The sequence below is a fragment of the Labrus bergylta genome, chromosome 7, assembly GCF_963930695.1.
Source record: "Labrus bergylta chromosome 7, fLabBer1.1, whole genome shotgun sequence".
Classification (NCBI taxonomy): Eukaryota; Metazoa; Chordata; class Actinopteri; order Labriformes; family Labridae; genus Labrus; species Labrus bergylta.
This window is the reverse complement of record NC_089201.1, coordinates 21,719,374-21,738,765: the sequence shown is the minus strand read 5'-3', so window position 1 is coordinate 21,738,765 and position 19,392 is coordinate 21,719,374. Positions and strand designations below refer to the sequence as shown.

The window sequence follows — 19,392 nt, the reverse complement described above, 5'->3', positions numbered from 1 at the left end:
GTTTCTGTACTGCTCTGAAGAGAAAATGATATTTTGTGTTCACACTATATTATAAAATGCAGATTGTTTAACAAATGCTCCTCTTCGCTCTCCAGATGCAATTTTAAAACATGTAAATCCATCTTCACTTCTGCTCCCTGCACTGTTTGATATTGTTTGTTCTGTTACACTAGTTATTTGTATTTATTTTATTTTGTAGTTATTTATAAGAAATATTAGTGTTATTACCATTTTATTCATGTTTGTTTATAAGTATTTTTTATTTTAAAATAAAGAAATTCTGTTAAATATAAAGCTGAATGCCAGTTTTCTTTCAGTGGATGAACTGAATGAATATTGGTCAAACTATCTATAATTTAAGGGGCAACGGCTGAAATCTTGCCTAGGGCACCAAAATGGTTAGGGCCGGCTCTGCCGAGAGCAGTGCCAGCAATATGCAAACTCAGGAATGAGTTGCATATCGCATTGCAGTCTTATTTGAGGTGGAGAACGGGCTTGGAGTGAGTGAATATGCGTTCATACTGTATCTGTATGTGCCATCCTTTTAATATTTTGCTACATTAACCAATATCGTAAAAAGCAAAATTAATACAGTGATATGCATCTCAGGTCATATCGCCCACCTACAGTATACTGGAATGGCATGTCAAGTATTGTTTTATATCATGATCAATTTTCCATATTAATTTTAAGAGTGTATAGATAATTCAAACAATATACGCTGCAACACAGTTAAGCTTTCAATTTCTAGGGGGTTGGTCTTACAGCATGTCTTTCCGACAGAACCTTTACTGTACTTTTTATCAGTTTAGTGGTGGTACTTTGTGTTGCACACATGTTTACATGACATTTCAGTTAACCGTTTTTTACTTTAGCTCTAAAGATGGTTGATTATCTGTCAAATCGAAAAGAGGTTCCAAGTCATTTCATCCTTTCAAATACCAAATTCCAACACCTTCATATTTTGTTTGGCTGTGTCGAGTACCAATCTGATCTCATTAGATAAAGACATAAATATGATTAATTTAACAGCTTTAAGCTTTTATTACTTACTCTGTTTCACAACATTAGTGCTACCCCTTAAAACTGAAGCCTTGCATACGGTACACATTGTACTGTATATATTTGCCAAATTGCTTATATTTTACATTTTTCTCTAATAGTACGGTACATTTCCTTGTAATCATTTCTATATTGTCCATGGAAGTAGTTGCCAGTTAGAGCTATATTTGCATTCTTTCTGCAGCTTTTCGTTATCTGAGCAGGCCTATGAAATGTAACATATGCAAAAGACAATAAAAAATCTAATATGTGTATGAGAGTAAGCATTACATATGAGGTAAACCATTTTTAAAAGTGTGAAATAGGATCTGCTTGTTGCTCATGTGTACAAAAATACAAGAAATGCAATCAGAGTGGCAATCTATGTGAGGGAAGAGGCGCGGCTGGCCAGCAAGCTAACATAAACAAGCCTGCAGTGACCGTGTCTGGCCAGTCCTGTTTCTTATCATATCATCAAGTTCTGTTATGAATGCCAGACTTCTTGTGATTGTGTGTGTGTGTGTGTGTGTGTGTGTGTGTGTGTGTGTGTGTGTGTGTGTGTGTGTGTGTGTGTGTGCGAGTGCCTGTCTGTCTGTCACCCAGAAGAAAAGGTGTATATGCCTTATGTGCAACTAAAAATCACAAATAGAGCGCATGAGACAGACGTGAACAAAAACACACATCTGGTTCCTTTCAGGATGCCTGGAATTCTTTGGCTGCTTGGATCAGATTACTTCCCGAGCCCCCTTGCTGGCTGTGCAGGAGAGCAGATAAACTATAACTGCTCGACACAATGTTTTTCTATTCAACTTGCACATGGAAGGGTGTGGGTTGACATAAGTAGAGGTGAAGCTGAGTTTAGATGGAGGTTTTGAGTGTAAAATATCTTTGAGCAGGAGACTCCTGAGTAGCCAGGTATGCTAACTTATTGCTTTCAAACCTTAGCAGACTCCTTCCTTACAGCGTGTCATGCAGTAGGCCCTAGAGAAGTAGAGAAGGGCACATTTAAGGTGCTGCCAGCCAGACAGAGAAGCAGTGTGATCCTAAACCTGTCCCTACTGGGGAAAGCCCCAAAAGAACAGGGTCAGCGCTGCAGAGATCTAAACCTGAGAGACAGAGATACAAGGTCAGGAGACTTTTGAACCGTTAAGAGTTAAAGCTGTACCACAGTAAAAACACTCATAAACTGCATGAGTTGAGTCCAAAAGACATTTTCCTCAATTCACAGTCTGATATATTACTGAAGTAAACCATGTTTATTGTTGTTTAGCTACAGGAGACCCCCATGTGCAGCTATGAAGAACAAGATGATATCTATTCCCATATGAAACTACCACACACCTTTTGGATAAGTTCTTGCTGTAATTCCTGAATGGCCCCTCTCCTTTACATTTTAGGGCGCCCTGCTTCCAATCTCACCGCGCTTACTCTCTCATCTCCAAGGTTTGACAGAGTGATGTCTTCAGCCAAAATCACCTCAGCTACTCTGGTTCCCCAGGAGATGGAGTGCCGCTGATGTAGACGATTCAATCAGTGAGAAGTGAAAGAGCAGATCGCAGACAATACGCCGCGGCCCCATTACCCCCAGTCCTCAGTTACCGCTAGCGACGCTTAGCTCGGGCCCCCACCTAATGGGCCATAATATCATTTTATGCTGTGTTCCAGCTCTTTATACTACCTCTAAACATAACACTGTCGCCAAGGCACAATAAAAACAGATATATTTCTTTATTACTCCTCACAAAGCATATCACCAGATCTGAGCAACCTACAAAAGGAAACTAATATCTACAGGAACCCGCTCTTTTCCATGGCTCATTTAGAGCAGACGCACGGTTGTTATTGCATTGAGCTGCACTCTGCTGGCCTCACCTCCCCATGCCGTTCACTCAGAGTGTAATGGATGTTTTATTATAATCAAATGAATACAATATCTTCACCATAAATAACATACTGAAAAAGCCATTTTCTCCTCCCTGCAATATGTTTAAACGTCCATCACGCCTCAAGCAACGAGCTGCCACATGTTTAATTCAGAGTCGATGTAATTTGCGTTTTTTTGTGTGCTTCTGTATAGGTGAAAAGCGACTCGTCTCCCCTTTACTCACCCTCACGTCCCCCAAGCTGCCCCCTTTCCGCTCATCCAGCAATCACACGCCACACTTTCTTGCATAAAGTCGTGAGGGGCTCCAGCGGGTTCATTACCTTGCATGATGGCAGGAAGAGAAAATGTCACCTGGGTACTCTGCTTTTGAGGCCATTCACTTCCCTCATCTCTTGGGGACAAATGCTGTGCTTGTAAGTCTCGAGCAAGATGAGGAGAATTTTACTTCAGCGAGGGCAAGTTATTATCTGCTACCAGGAATCATCACCTACACCGTGTATACGATGCCATTGTCCTCTACCCTATAAATCACTGGGTCTGACCAGCTCGTTTACACTACTGGGATCTGAAGAGAGATGACCGAATACTCGGACGGGAATGTGTGCTTTCGTTGGTGTGTGTGTGTGTGTGTGTGTATGTGTGTGTGTGTGTGTGTGTGTGTGTGTGGTGTAAGATGGAGCAGGAGGAGCGTTGGGGAATCCAATCTCTCACACAGAGGAGCAGAGACAGGCGGGTAGATACGCTCTGGGCACAGAACAACCCTGGTAGAATGAAATGACAGGATTACAGGGGTATTAGAAAACCTGCAGAGATGGTTGATAATGCTGTTTATGGTTCAGCATCCCTATTCTCAAAGAGAGGAAGTGATTGACTAATGAAAATATGGTCGAAGTCTTCACATAGTCACCTAGGAGAACACTTTGAGGGCGGATCGATCCCCCTTCTGTAAATAGGTTGATGTTTACTGCATTAACAGAAATACTTAGAAATTTAAGTGTGTGACATTATTTTAGCTGAACCTCTTTAAAATAGGGACACTAAACATAAGCTCTTTTATCCCGGTTAAGAATGGGATTATTGTTGTGTCAACAACCCCCATAGATAATAGTAATTACTGCCTTCGTGATTCAGTGTTTCAGCGCAATCAGACTGCAACTTCGGTAGCTGACAGCTTGGTTCTAATTACCAAGAACCACCAATTACTGGCTCCATTTCATTATTTATAAAGCTTAGCACACCCAAATAAAAGAGACTTCAGTGACTCGGAGCCGTCACATCTCTGGCAGCTGCAAAGGGAGCATCCACGGGACCTGCTGAATCATTTTCCCCAAAAAATTTTCTAGAAAACTTTCCAGTCAGCATGCAAGCACAATATTGTTAGAGTAAAGAAAACTGAGTAAAATTAGGAGCACAGAGCCAACAGGGGGCTGCCTTTATTTCCTCTTGGCAAGCCACAGGAAGTAATAGAGCTGCAAAGGAAGTGCATTATTATCTCTTCTTTACCTCCTGCTTGTTTATCTGCCAACAAGGCTGCAGAATCAACTCCATAACATCAGCCCCAGAGCTTTTAACTACTAAAACACTTTGCATGTTGTATCTACATTCATATTTCATGCATTCCACTGTGAGGTCTATGATACAATCATTTACTCGTCTGCTGCCATGTCAAAAGATGCCTCTATAAATAATAAAACAGAACAAAAAAACAATTCTGTATCTGGCGAGTGTGTTCAACTATCCACACACACTGACATTCACAGATGTTTCCCATCACCCTCTGCTGCCAAGCGCCGTCCAGTGATGGCTGAGCGGGGGTGAGTGGGGAGCTCAAGGCGGGGGTGTGAAATCCTGCTATTCCTGCTCCAGTGAATTCTGCAGAAACTTGGCAGATCATTGAGGAGATTTGTATGTCTGTGGATTTGATATGAAACTGTTCGAGAGACTCGCCTGGAGTCTGTCTCTTAACGTGCCTCCACTTAAAGTGGGCCTGTCTGTTTAGCTTATGTTCCCATAAAGCCTGACGGCCACATTTCTCAGCCCTCAAGGGTGCAGATGGACGATTAACTCAGCAAACAGGTCCTATAGCATCATCTGAACAATAACCATTTCAACACGTTTGGTGATTCAAAAAGTACGCCTTTGAGTAAAGAAAAGCCCATAATCCTCAAATATTGGAACCAAACAGGAAACATGTGCCTCATCTATTCAGATTCTACAATTGTACACCTTGTTTATTAACAAAGATTCATTCTGTCTTGGTGATTCAGTGTAGATTCAGTGAATCACAAAACCGGCTCAAACAGAAGCTCATGCTCAGCAAGCTATAAAGCATGTAAAGCCATCACGTTCCAAAATGACAAGCATTCCCAAAAAAAGAGATTAAGTATGTACAAAAGGAATCTACTGCCGTGATCCAAAGGGCTTTGCATTTAGATGACAGTTGCGCTGGGCAGGCCTTGTTTGCGAGGGCTGGAGAGGAGCGGTATATGTGGCCCGGAGGCCGGATCTGTTCCAACTGTGCCCTGGCAAGAAAACGTTCTGCCCAGTCAGCCTCGACAGCTTGGATATTCACAGGGGGCGATGGAAAACTGGAGGGCTTGAGGGCTGAAGTAAGGCGTTGGGGCTGGGGGAGCTCAGTGGAGAAAAGGAAGGGGGGGGGATGGATTCAGGAACAAGGTGTTTTATATTATTTTGGGTTCCGCAAGGACATGGCATTTGCCGTGTTCGCTGAGTGACATCAGGCTTAGGCTGGTGATGAGGCTCCTTGTATCCGAGTTGGCCTGCGGTGATTAAGTTTATCATTTGGGAGGTATGTTTGGAGGGGGCTTTCTTTAACCACTTTTAAACATTCTGTATGTGTCGTGCAGGTTCAGCAATACCTTTCTTTGGTGATTACTTTTAAGAGCCTGAAATTGAATAATGCATTTATTACTGCAGCGTAAAATAAACATTAGTATCACCTATGGTTCACGGGAAGAAAAACAGTTGGATGATGTGTTTCCTTTTTGACTTTAACCTTATCATAACTATGGGCATTAGATAACGTGGCATATAATCTTTTGACAAACCCCTGTGACCATTTTCACGAGATGACTGACATTAAAGTTAGCACCATTACTTTGATTTAGTGAGACAAATGAATTATTCACTCTCATCTCTGGGGATGCATAGTTAAATTCTGACTCAAAGGCATCATATAAAGGACTTTTGATGTTAAACAGTTTCGCTCCACTTTAACAACCTGAACCAACTTCTGAAGTGCCACAGTTAGTAAAATGCCAATAGATATATTATAAATAAAAACAACATTTCCTTTTTCTCTAAGAATATGAATAAAATATTTGAATAAGTCATGCCCACGAAAAAAAAATTGTTTTGTTTACCTTTGATGATGATTATTATTGCTACCTCCATCAAAAGACACACACACAAAAACTAAAGTGTGGAGCTGTAAAGTTGACGGCACAAATTAACATTCAAAGCATCTAAAAGTAAAGCAGCAGATAGAAAAAAAAAAGCCAGTGTTGTAGGAGGGAAAACAAAACTGTTGGCTTCACTTTCACCGCTGCAAAAAAAAAAAAAAAAGATTTGTTTTCTCTTGTGCATCCTAATTCATTCATCCCCAAGTACCTCGCAGCTCTGGGGTTGTACCAAGGCAAAGCCTCATGGGAGGAATGATTGACACCTCCTAATCCTAGAGGATACCAAAAAGCATGCCATTACCATGACATTTACACCACCTTCAAGAATACGAGCTGAAGTGTGCGAACAACAAAGGCATAAAAACAGTGAACAAAACTCCAAAAATAGGATGATTGAATTCTTAACGTGTTGTGTTTCAGGTCACAAGTGTAGATTAGGTGCTCCGAGCAAAAGCATCTCTCCACCCTAGTTCTATTAATTCACAACTGGTTTACCCTACATTTCAAAAACGAGCCATATTTTGTTCATCTTTAACACCAGCGGGCAGGCTGGCAGGCTTGCAGAGCTGGAGGATATGTGATGGAAAGTGGAGCACAAGAGTTTTGACCTCGAGAAACAGCTGATTAAGGAGGAGATGAGTGAGAAAAGGAGTTGTCTGTCAAGCTGAGCACTAAACAGATGGACAAGTGTAGCGCACTAAAAACCAGCAAGTCCGGGGGCTTAATGGCAGATTTGGGTTAATGGTAAACCACAAACAGTCACAGTTAAAGAGGTGACCATGAACCAAAAACAGTCTTTGGTTAGTATTTTTCATCCTTTCATTCATTTTGTTTTTGAGACATGGTGCTAACTGATGTTGCCAAAGTCAGAGCTGAATTGGAAAAAAAAAAAGCATCAAAGTTTTAAGCACCTACTTTTTGTAAAATCTACAAACTAGCCTTCAAAACTGAGCTATCCTGAATGCTTTCAACCTAAAAATACCAGACTTTCTGTGTCTTCATGTTCCAGCTGATCATTTAATGGTCTTGCTCTACTGAGTGTGTTTGACTGTTTATTGTTAAAACTGTGTTTTGCTTCGTCCTTGTAACATCTCTACTATCTATGGGACAAACTCGGTAAAATAAAGGTAAAATAAAAGATTTTATATCACCAACTGAGTGGCTTCCAGCAACATTAGCTTCTCCACTCTATGAGCAGAAGAACAATTTACAGCTGTCTATATAAAACTATTATTGCAGCAGTTAATTGCCGGGGAACTTCATTTAATGAGCACCGGGGTAAATTTAATCACTTGCAGCCTTTCATAAACAGGAAACGAAAGAGGGTGTACACGAAAAGTTTTGACAGACAACAATGTATCCTAACTCGTAGGCTAAGGCCTGACTTATAATTGGTCCATTGTTTCCTGACAAACAAACACACACTGTTGACAATTTACTAGCCAGCGATGTTCAACTTCTGTCAACATAATAACAGAAAATGTTTATATTGGTTTAAGGTGGCACTAGGGGGCTGACCCTTGCCTGTGTTTCCCCCAGGTGAGATGGTCTCACTGCTTCCCTCTACGCTCCCTTTAGTATTTGCCCAGAGCTCACTATCGCCCCGCTACCTCTACTTTTGCACTGACAGCTATACAATGGGAGCCAGGACTGCCTTAATGAGTAGAAAGTGGAGGCTCGATTAATTAGAGCCACCACCATCCCTCCCCCACCTCCACAACATCGCCGCCAACCCCTCCTGTTAACTCAGAACAGTGGGACACAGCTTGGTCATGGCTTGGACTGTTGAGCCCATTGTGAGAGAAATAGGGGATGGAAGTTGTTGGGTTTTTTTTTTTCCCCTTCTTCTGGCTGCCGGCCAATGGGGGACCGTAGTAATTGCCCGAATCCCACTGTGGCAAGTGTGGAGAGAGTGTAAGGGTGACACAAGCCAAGGAAAGTGGGAAAGTGAGAAAATGCTGGGGCTGAGTGTGGGAACGAAAGTGTAGCATTTCTTTTTCTAATCAGACCGAGAAAGAGATGGCTAGAAGAAGAGATGCACTGAAGAGATGAGATGCACTGATAGTTATTTTTTTCCTTGCAAACACCAATTCAGTAAGTAAGTAAAGAAAAGAAAACAGACATTAAATAAAGACAGTTACACAAAAGCAGACATAAGACAGATCAAAATAAACAGTTGAGTCTTCAACTGCATTTGACTGTTACCGCATAATGGCAGTATCGGAGGCCATAACTGTTGATTAAATTGATGCTGCCATTATTGGGAAAACTGTTGATAAAAACTAGAAATATTTATCTAAAAAGAACATGCCGACATGTAGGACAAGTGATTCAGAAAAAAGGAGAAGAGCCTGAGGACTCTGTTGCATAAAAATAAAACAAAAAGAGAATGTCCTATTACTTCGGAGTTAAGTGAAAACAGAAGGACCTGGGGTGCTACTTACTAGGCAGAGGCGGACAGGGGTGCAGGGAGCGTCTTGGCTGTTGGAGTGGAACGGAGCAGGGTGCAGCAGCGGCTACACAGTGGGCCCTCGCTGGACAGTTCAATCACAGGCAGCCAAAGCCCCGGGCAAACTTGGCCAATTAGCCGCACACTGCCGCTGACCCCCAGCTTCATTAAGGGCCTGGGCTCTGGATGAGGGGGGAGAGAGGAGAGAGGGAGAGAAGAGGATTAGGGGGGGAAGAGAAAGTGAGCCAGGTTTAAGAAGAGACACAGATGCATTTGCACAGACACAAATGCCAGAGGTGATGCTCAAGGTTACAGATAAACACAATCAACTGTGAGAGCACCCTATACCACACACCCTATAACCCCCAACCCGCCCCCCCCCACCCCACCCCACCCCATAGGGTTTACAGACGCAGCAAAATGTGGTGGTGAGGGGGGCTAGAGCCATGGAGGCCAGAGGCTACAGCTCCCTTCTCGGTCCCACATCCCTGCATTGACAGCAACAGGTGTGGTGGCCAGTAGACACGCAATTACCAGGCTGAGAATCTGCTCTTTGTGACAAAGACAATGGGAGATCAGAGAGAAAACCAGAGCCAGAGGGGAAGAGAAGGGGAGCAGAGTGGGAGGAGAGGTGAGAGATGATGAGGAGGAGAGGAAGATACAGACTACCCAAAGTCCCTAGAGGGGAGGAAGAGAGAGGGGCAGAGCGATTTCCAGTTGTTTCTTTTCATCGCAAATCCCTCGCCAACAGAGTGAAAAAAAAAAAAAAAGAAGAAAAAAAACAGATCAAAAACCAACACATACAGTAGTTTTGGCACACCTGTTGTGCTGCAGGAGTAATACAAATTTACACGCTTTGGTGGTCTGCAGAGACCTCACATATGTGTGTACGCGAAACAATGAGACAAAGGAGAGAGGAAACTGACAACATCCCATTTCTATTCAGCCTGGGTGGGGCTGTTGGAGGTGCTTTGGGACAGGTTGCGCTCAATGAGCCCTGACAGCAAGGCTGTTTGGTGTATGCATGTGTTTGTCTGCATTACAAGTGTGTAAACCCACATGGGACCTCTGCTTGCATCAGTCTGGTGATGGAAGCCTCAGTGGTGCTCCAGCAGGGCGGGGGGAAGCAACTCCATACTCTCTCTCTCTTTCATTCTCTCAGCTCTCGGATTACGAGCCTTCGATCAGGCTAAAGTAATGTTTGTGCGCTTTGCCGCCAGTAGTGCAATAACCACTGTCAGAAACATTGCATGCTTGGGTGAAGTGGAGATACTGGCCCTTTATTTAAAACAAGCGGAGGATAAAAGATCAATGGGGCAATTTAGGCCGTGAATTGGAGGGAAAAGTTCACAAACATAGTGGGAGATTATGAGAGGGAGATATATGTGTGGAATGGAGGGGGGGGTAGTGGGACCAAGGGGCATCTAGCTCATCTTGGTGCTAGTGGCTTATTGATCGGTGGAGACACACAGCTCTGAGCCATTCATCACAGGCCACTCAGGCCCTTAGATAACTCCTATGATAGTGCCCCGGCTGCTGAGCAGCTGCAACTGGCCACCATCCATTATCCTTCAAAGTAAGCCCCCTTGCCTGGAGAGAAGCATGGTGGGGCTGCTGGGTGACAGGCTGGAGGGAGGGCTTGGATGGAAATGGAAAAGGCTGGGCCTGTGGTTGGGAGCCTGGGGCTGAGGAGAGTGTGTGTCTATAAAGTCAGAAGCTGGGGTTGAAGGGACAGGGTTTCATGAAAATAGGTTCTTTGGAAAGGAAAGCCAGAAAGGAGGGGAGAAAATGTCCCTTTTTTTTTACTCTTAGGAGTAAAAAAAAAAAAAAAGTGTCATGGCACTATTGTTTCCACTTCTTGGCTAAACAGTATTAGCAAAGCTGTTTTATAGCAGATAGCACACGAGACATCCAAGGGACAGGCAGCTCTGAAAAACTGCTGAGTGGCTCTGTGTGCGTGTTGGTGTGTACGTGTGTAGAGACAGAATTCCCAGATTGGGCAGGTGGGGATCAGCCATAATGAGCCACGCAGGGAGAGAAGATGGAGGGGGGGGGGGGGGGGTCGGAGTGAGGGCAAAAAAAAAGAGAGAAGGGAAGAGGCCAAAGAGCGAAAGAGAGACGGAGTGAGAGTGATGGAGACAGGCTCAGAGCCAGAGACATGGCCCCAAAAGAGCAATTACAGGAACTCCGGAGAAGGTGTGGGCCCAGCCCCCAGGCAGAGTTTCACACACCACAGAGCCCTGCCAGACACGCACATAAACACACATACACACACCACAAATATGACAAAAGACATACAACAAAAACTAACAGAAGACATAAATGAAAAAACACTGAAGCCTTGTTTAACAGTCAAAACTGGAAGGAAGTGAAGGGATTTTTTTATGGATTCAAAACCTAACCATAGACTTTTTTTGCCGCAACATGCTGAACTGGTCGGAACCTGTAACCGTAACAGCATGGCCTGAACAAAGGCTCAAACTCCAGGGCTGGGGTCAGTGTGGGTAAAACTTTCACCAGATGTGGTTTCCCTCCGTGCATTGAGTGCAAAACGACATTGAAAAGGCTGGACAGCCTCTCACCATGGTGCCTGTCACAAATACGAGTCTGAAATGGTTTCTGAAGGCGACGGTTTTTAAACCTCCCCGCCCCCCCCCTCCCCTCCACTCCCCTCAAACACCCCACCTCACCCATCAGCGCCACCACTTTACAGAGACCGACAGGCGAGAAAGAACAAGCAAGAAGGATAAGAAGAAGAAAAAAAGAAGAGAGTGATGCAAACAGATAAGGGGGAGGGGAAATTAAATTAAGAGAAAAGTTCTCGCGCACCGGTATGCACCATTGATTTCCTATTCTCTTGGAAACATTTAATGAGCTTAAATAGGAGCCTCGTTTGACACTGCCACACTGACTCTGAGGAGCCTCCCAGTGAGAGGAAATCGTTCAGCAGCTGTGACGATACCAGAGAAAGGGGGGGGGGTTAAGATGGAGAGAAGGTAAAGGTGGAGGATGAAGAGGAAGAAGGTGGGTGGATGGGAGGGAGGGGGGGGGGGAGTAAAGGTTTTAATGCCAAAGCAAGAGACGTGTGTAAAACAGATGTTGGATTATCCTCGGGAAATGGTCCATGGTAGCATTACTTGCCTGTTTCTCAGTAAGTAGGAAAAAAGTATGAAGGATGAAGAAGATTAGGGGAAGAGAGGCAGGCGGAGGAGGAGGCTGAAGGTTGTCTACATCTACCCAAGATGCCTAGTTATGTAGGTGCTTACCTCTCACAACAGGCACTCATTATAACCCAACAATGTCCAAACTGATTGACAGCTACTGCTCTGCTGCAGCGTTTCACCTCATTACTTCCTGGATGACCTCCCTAGAAGGTATTCAACAGATGCCTATTGCTTGGCGGCCATCTTTTTCTTTTACCCTCACTGCTCTCTTTTCTCCCTCTATCTCAAGAAATACCATTGTCACTTCAGAGAGAAGAGTCCAGAGAAGCTTCACTGCTCTCCGCCGCTGATGAGGGCCCCACTGGGAACCATCGGCAAACGCTTTATAAAGCCGTCTGGCTGAGTGAATGGACGCAGCGTCCCGCCACCTTTCGAAGGCAATCATGATAATAAGAGTGTGGAGTCAAGCATAGCTGTACACTGGCACCACAGGGGGGGCTTCCCTTTATCGACTGCTGAGTGTGGTGGTGTGTATATGGGGAGTGTGTTTAGGGTTGGCTGGGAAATAAACTGGATTCAGTGCACTTAGTGCGTTGCAATTTTCAAAAATTCTCCATATCAAAACTCATTAAACTGACAAGTCCAGAGTCATAGTGGTAATAGTGATTCAATATAATCTGCCTGCCAGAAGTAAGTCACCACAAAAAATGTATGGACAAAAAACATTATAAATTGCATTTTATATAGCTAGAGACTAAGTTAAACTTCTGAGTTAAACTTAAGGGCAATGTGATGTTTTAAACTTCGAATTATTCACACAAGATAAAAGATAAAAGGCGGGGTTGGTAATTTTGGAAAACTAGCAATGATTTTGAAAGTAGCATTCCCTCAGTGCTCCGTCTGCACCCACCCTCTCCCCTCTGTGCTCCCTCAAAAGCCACGCCCCTCACACACACATTCACGAGTGACGTTGCTGCAGAAGCGGACCTCAGCTCATCGCTTACATTGTGTAGAAACAATGTGGTCTCATGTCTCATTCAAGCAGGGAGACAGGGAGGTTCCTTAAATTGGTTCCTCGTGGCAGATATTGGTCAAAGTTTTTACCTGCCTTCAAACTGTTACAGTTGACTCATTTTCTTTGTTCCTTTTTCAGAGCACATGAGTTATTCATTGTCTGTCAGGACTTAAAAGATAATTTCAACCAAAATCTTAAAAAGTGTATCTGGAGAAAATGACCAACACTGCCTTTAATTTACAAGACTCTTTTTTTGCCCTTGAAGAAGGACCACTTCAGAAAAGCTCCAGCTTATGTGTCCTTGTTGTCTTCAGTCAGCCTTTTTTCACCGTGTCTTAGCAATACACTCAATGGAGGACAATTCTGCAAAAGGTTGCCACCTAAAAGACAATGATAAGAATCACAACATTAGAAGACCCAAAGTCGACGGGCATTTTGTCAGTTTGTCATCTACACTGTATTTAGCTGCATCAATGCAATCAACATGGCAAGATTTTCAATGTACATACCCAGAGTCAAAATGCCCCTTCAGTTTTCATAGTTTACAATGTGTTGACTAGGAAAAGACTTATTGCACAGTCATCCCCACCTCTCCAAAGCAATGTTCACAATGATAAAGGAAAAACAATTATCGGTATTCCCTCAATGCTCTCCTGTGGACACAAGATATCAGCAGGGTCTGGAAGTGTTTCTGCCTCTTGTTTGCTTGATGGTGCTCAGCTTGTTTTTAGGTTAGAAGTTCTTCAGTGTTTATTTCAGGTTTTACCAAATCATGCCCAAGGCTCTGAATCTCTTCTAAACACATTTATCAGGTAATACAAACTGTCTGAAACACGGTATAAGTAAGTTTCCCATTAAAAAAAAACAGATTTACCAACGCTCTGTGGTTCGTATTTTATTATATTGTCCCAAAGACATTGTTGTAACTTGAAACACTTAGAGATAAGTTGCCAGGAAATGCTCCAATGTAGGGCCGACAGGCAGCATATTTGGCAAAACAGTAGACTCATTAAGGCTGCCTCAGGAGTCAGGTGTGAATAAGAATGAATAGTTGATGCATCTATCTAACAACCACATCTCATTCAGGTACAGACCTTTTCTGCATAAAGAGATCTGCTCGAGACTCTGCTTAACGTGCATTTAATAGGAGCGTTGGATAGCCTATCACGCAAACTGTAGTCCTCAATGAGGGCTACTCGGGTTCGACACAGACCCCCCTGCACTTTGCTGCATGTCTTTACCCACTCTCTCATTCCGATCTCATATTATCCACTGTCCTTTCATCTATGAATAAGGGTATAAAGGCCAAAACATTTTTTTTTTTTTTTTTAAATGGATGAAAGAGTGCTGTATAATGCTTTACTGCTGGCTAAATGACAGACTCTAAAGCATGATAAGTAGCTGGTAAACACTCCGACTGTAGACTTGTGTTTGTGTGTCTAAACACCCTCATATTTACATGCATGTGTAATTGTTGCTACTTAGCTGTTAGGTCCCTGTGTATGCTTTCTGCAGGGTCGAACATGTTTTCTGGTTTAGAGCAACTTTGACATTCCTCCAGTGTCTGGTTCATATGTTAGCAGGTCAGACAGGACTTCTTCAGTTCCTGACCCCTGTTTTTTTTTTTCCTCCCCTGACTCTGGCTCAGCTGCTGGGAGAGCTGCTGGCTTGCAGAGTATCCATCCAGACAGATGCATAGTAAGCAGTGTGGGTGTTCGGCACAACTGGCAGCAATGCTGAGGCCATGTTTCGCTGGGCTTTCATGTGTGACTTGCAGCTAAAGTTGTGCTCAAGGAGATTTTTCTATGGAAATGATTCTTGGGCTGAAATAATCATGCGATCCTCTGGTGATTAATTACTGTGAAAGAAAAACAGCCCACATGAGAGTGCCCTTTTTGTTTCCTCCTGAACAGTTCCAGCAGTTGCATATAGGTGTACACCCCCCCCCACACACACACACACACACACACCAACTATATCAACTCTGAGTAAATATCTGCATCATAAGGACAACAACTTCGGAAGGCATAGTGTTGAAGTGTCCAAAACTTCTTTGACCAAAGTCCCAGCCTGTCATTCCAACCATTTTTTTTCTCAACACAAGAGACAGTGAGAAGCAATTTCTCACCGGAAACTATCATTGCACTTCCTAGGAATCCATAGGCCATCATCTACACCACAGTATGGACCATTCTCTAAATCACTTATACTGGCCTATATATAGCCTGTGGAGAAAAGGTCATTATTGAAACAGAAAGCTATATTTCATAATTGCTCTACCACGCTTCTATCCCCTCAGTGAAATTGGCTCTCCAGAATAAATTCCCTCTCAGTCTTTTCCATCTCTCTTTATCTCCCTCTCTTGTCTGTTAGAGGGTGTGATTTTGACAGGCCGACTGTCTCTCCTGGCGCAATAACCACCCTCCATTTGTATCTGCGGAGGGTGCATTAACTAGACAGCGTAATCAGGCTGCACAGGAAAGGCAGCAAGCCTCAACAACTGACTGCTTTTTACCACTCTTCGCTATAACAGCTCGCCATTAGGCCACAATTAGCACGGCTCAGTCTGGCACATACAAACCCTCGAAGACCTTTAGACGACAGAGTGGATGCCAGAAACATGGAGACTTTTTTTTTTTTCAAAGTCCATTGTTGCACAAAACACTCTGGAAAAGTAATCTGATTTGATTAGTCTGGATGCTGAAAGCAATAAAAGTAGGAGACTTAAAACATGTCATTGTGCCGTGGGACCATGCCAGAATCTAACCCAATACCACTGACATCTTAGAGTCAGAGGTTTTTGATTTAAGAGTCTTACAGAAAAGGCTTATCGCCAGACACTTCAGACAGTGCATGATTCATCTAAAGAGGCAGCAAGCAAAAAGAGAAAAAAAACATCCGAAAAGCGCCGCCTTATCATGAGTGTATGCACTCTGCGAAAATGGGAAGTGAGTTTTATTGAAGTACCCCTGTGGTGAAGGTGTATTTCAGGTGAATGTGTTCCTGAGCCGCAGAAGTCTGCAGAAAGTTAAGTTCAGTGCGCACAAACACATTCCCTCCCTCAGGGCTTTGGAACAATACAGAGAAATGCATGTCCCTGTGGTCATTTTGTGGCATGCTGGCAGTAGGCAGACGCAGATAAGAGTTTGGATCGGTGGAGGCTGACACGCTGTGATTATCTCGCGCTGTTGGAATTGACCGTCCATCAATCCAGACGGCTAAGAGGACCAGGGCTGGCCAATTCAATTGTTGTCTTAGAAAAGATTTTTATGATTCAATGACCTCGGAGAAGAAAAAAAAAAAAGGAGAAAAATGTGTCAGGGGTTTCAAATGTGCGTATTCAAGCGTTGTGATTCGGTTTCACAAATGCTCATGAGAGAGACGAGAAAGTGCTGCAGTCTCAGAAGTATAATCACAAGCACATATGTTCTCTCACACACACATGGCGACACTCAGAGAAAACCACCTGACTTTCCATGGCACCCTCTGAAGTCCCAGTCTGCCTTTCCTGGCTCTCTCATCACCTTCCCCCTCACCTCATGCTGCGTGTTCTGGACCTGGAACCAAGTCTGTACAACAGACTGAGTCACAGGAGAGATGCAGGAATGAGAAGGAGTTAGGAGAGAGAGAGAGAGGGGGAGTGAAGGAGAACGTCAAGAAGCACATTCTTTCTGCTGAGCGCCATCTGGAAGTGGAAAGGTAGATAAACAATGACGTGAGCCGCATCCCATCTCCTTCCTAAACCCCGAGCAGACATACGCACTTTGCCACAATGCACGAGCGCCATCATCCACCGATTCTGTGCTGCGCGCCAAGCATTGTCAGGGATTGGGTCTTATCAATCGTTGGCCAGATACTGAGTGAAAGCGTGAGGCAAACAAAAAGGGGAGGGGAGAGAACAAAAAAGTGGAGGGGAGCTGCAGGCAACAATGAGAAACACAAATGAGATGATGGCTGGAAGCCACCCGTCCATGCGGCCCTGGACCAACTCTATTTTAATCTGGTCAAGTCTGCCTCAAAATCAAAGCAATCTCCCTGAGTGAGCTGACAGAGGGAGAATCAGACAGCCAATCCCACCCAAAAAGGAAGTTGCTGAAGAATCGACTGAGGGTGCTATGCTGCATTGTGCTAGGAATGTAGACTATTATGGCTGGGGAATTGTGCTTTATTTAAAAAAAAAAAAAAAAAGGTCCATTTGCATTCACTCAGCTTGCAAGAAGAGCTCGGGGGCAACGTTAGCTGATGCTCCTGCTGCTTTTGAATTCCTCACCATCTTTTTCAGGCCCTTCTGGCATGCAATATATCACAGAAGTGGTAGAAATCTTTATTATCCCTTATGGGGAAATTGTCCTTGTAGTAAGTCAGAGATAATAACAAAAACAATATCCGTACAATGCAAAAAAGCACAGAAGTTTGAAGCAGACGACGAGCAACAGCTGGAGCAACAGCCGGAGGGATGCTCCCTGTGGGCGCTGTGCCTCTTGGGGCCACCCTGTCCTGAAAATGTGCTTTGCTAGACCCGAGTAAGACTAGAGTGAGACGTACAAAGGCCACAGTGGGTTCGACTCAAAGAAGGAAAGCCAGAAAGAAGGGACTTTGACAGCTATCCCTCGGGCTGCAAGAGGAGCTGCACCTGTATGCACCTCAGCTCTGCTCAGTTTAGTTTCCATCTATTCAGACTCCCTGCTCGCTCGAACACACCCGCAGCAGACACTTCAGCTCTGTTGGCACTGGCGGAACAACAGGAGGGAAGGATCAGGTGGCGGGGGTAGGCAGACGGAAAGAGAAGGGTCGAGGGGGAGGGTTGACAAATGAGTCTCGTCAGGTAACACTCACAGATGTGAAAGGATGGAGGGGAAGAAGAGAGAAAAAGTAGGTAAAAAGGGAGGGGAGGGTGTCTGTCAGCTCATATTGGTTCATCAGTGAAAACCTCCTTGCCTGATTAGAAACCGCTGCAGCCAGGGGAGGCGAGGATAGAGACAATTTAAAGGAGGTGTCATTTAGGTAGCATAGCATTTCTCACACTTAGCCCCACTCCTCTGTTTTGAGAGACTGGATCCCCTTTCTTTTTTGGGATCCAGAGCTTATGGCCTTCTTCCCCTCCATAAAAAGGCCCCACATATAGAGTGTTACTCTCAGTTTAGTGATGCACGATATGCGATAAAAGAGTTCAATTTTGGGACACTGTGATAGATTTCTAAAAAGTTAAAAAGGGCACAATAGCTAAACTTCAAAGTTTGTATGTACTATATCGGCTGTTCTTCATGTGCTCTACAAAACCCCAGGGCTTTCTAGAGACCCTCCTAGTAGCCAGCTAGAGGAAGAGAGAGAGTGCACATACGCACAGAAGAGCAGACACTGAAGCAAAGAAATCGACCAACTTTTTCATGCTTAATCGGCATGGCAGGCACCACGTTGCTGCCACCGGTGTTTTCTGAAGAGGACCATAATATGGTAATTATGATAACCATCTCTGTGTAGTAAAATGCAATTCTTCTTCTTCTCCTCAATTATTTTGCGGATATTCATCGAACACTGACATCTCCTCCCAGCTGAGCGCTTCAACCGATGTCCGTTGGCACAGAAGGACAGGTATCTTTTTAATAACGGTCGTCATTTTAGCACAGGGCAAGTGCTTCTTCAATGTACGGGGAAAGCAGGGAGCAAGTTGTGAGTCAAACTTTTTCAACAATGGAAAAAGTAGCTGGCTGTCACGGTTTAGTCAGTAGTTGGCTGATTGTGGAAAGCTCTGAATAACCTGTGTTTGTAACATGTTTTACCTGAGCTCGCGATAAATCCAAAAAGCATTTATTTTCACAGCCATATAGGCACAGATTAATATAAGTGTAGCTGATTGAGAGCTTGAGCCTCATCCTACTGCATCAACATAGTGAAAAGCATTGCTTGTTTATGTAAATTAATTGTATATACCTCAACTGATGTGTCTTAGATTATGTTTTTGTTGAGGAACTCTTAACTGGATCATTGAATTAAAACATTTTAAGACAACTGCAAACAGAACTTCTTGCAAACAATAATTTGTGAGTGACAATCTACTTTTGTCTCGTTTTTTTTAAGTATTAAAGTATGATATAACAAGTGTTGTCCCATTTGGGTCTGCTTAACTGTGACTAAGAAAACACAAAACATAGAGCCTATCACTCCTGGCATACTTCCTCCTACAATGGATTTGAAAGGGAAAGGGAAAGGAAGAGCCCTGGAACCATTGAAGGGCCTGGAAATGTGGGTCAAACACATGACATATTAATACAATGAGTGACTTTAAAGAGAAGTGAGAAGAGAGAGAGAGTAAGGGAAAAAAAAGGATAGACCGGAATAGGAGCCAACATATGCAGAGCAGAGAGGATTTGTGTTTCTACGTGCCCCAGCATGCAGGGACACTGGGAGCGTCTCTG

General features: G+C 43.8%; 1 protein-coding gene across 1 annotated transcript in view; it reads right to left on the bottom strand.

Annotated features, from left to right (window-relative positions):
* plxnb2b (plexin b2b) overlaps positions 1–19,392 on the bottom strand; it is a 130,099-nt gene that overhangs the window by 94,123 nt on the left and 16,584 nt on the right. Inside the window, exon 2 of the mRNA XM_065957021.1 lies at positions 8,793–8,979. The gene's annotated coding sequence lies outside the window, so the exon portion shown is untranslated. The remainder of the gene's footprint in view (positions 1–8,792; positions 8,980–19,392) is intronic.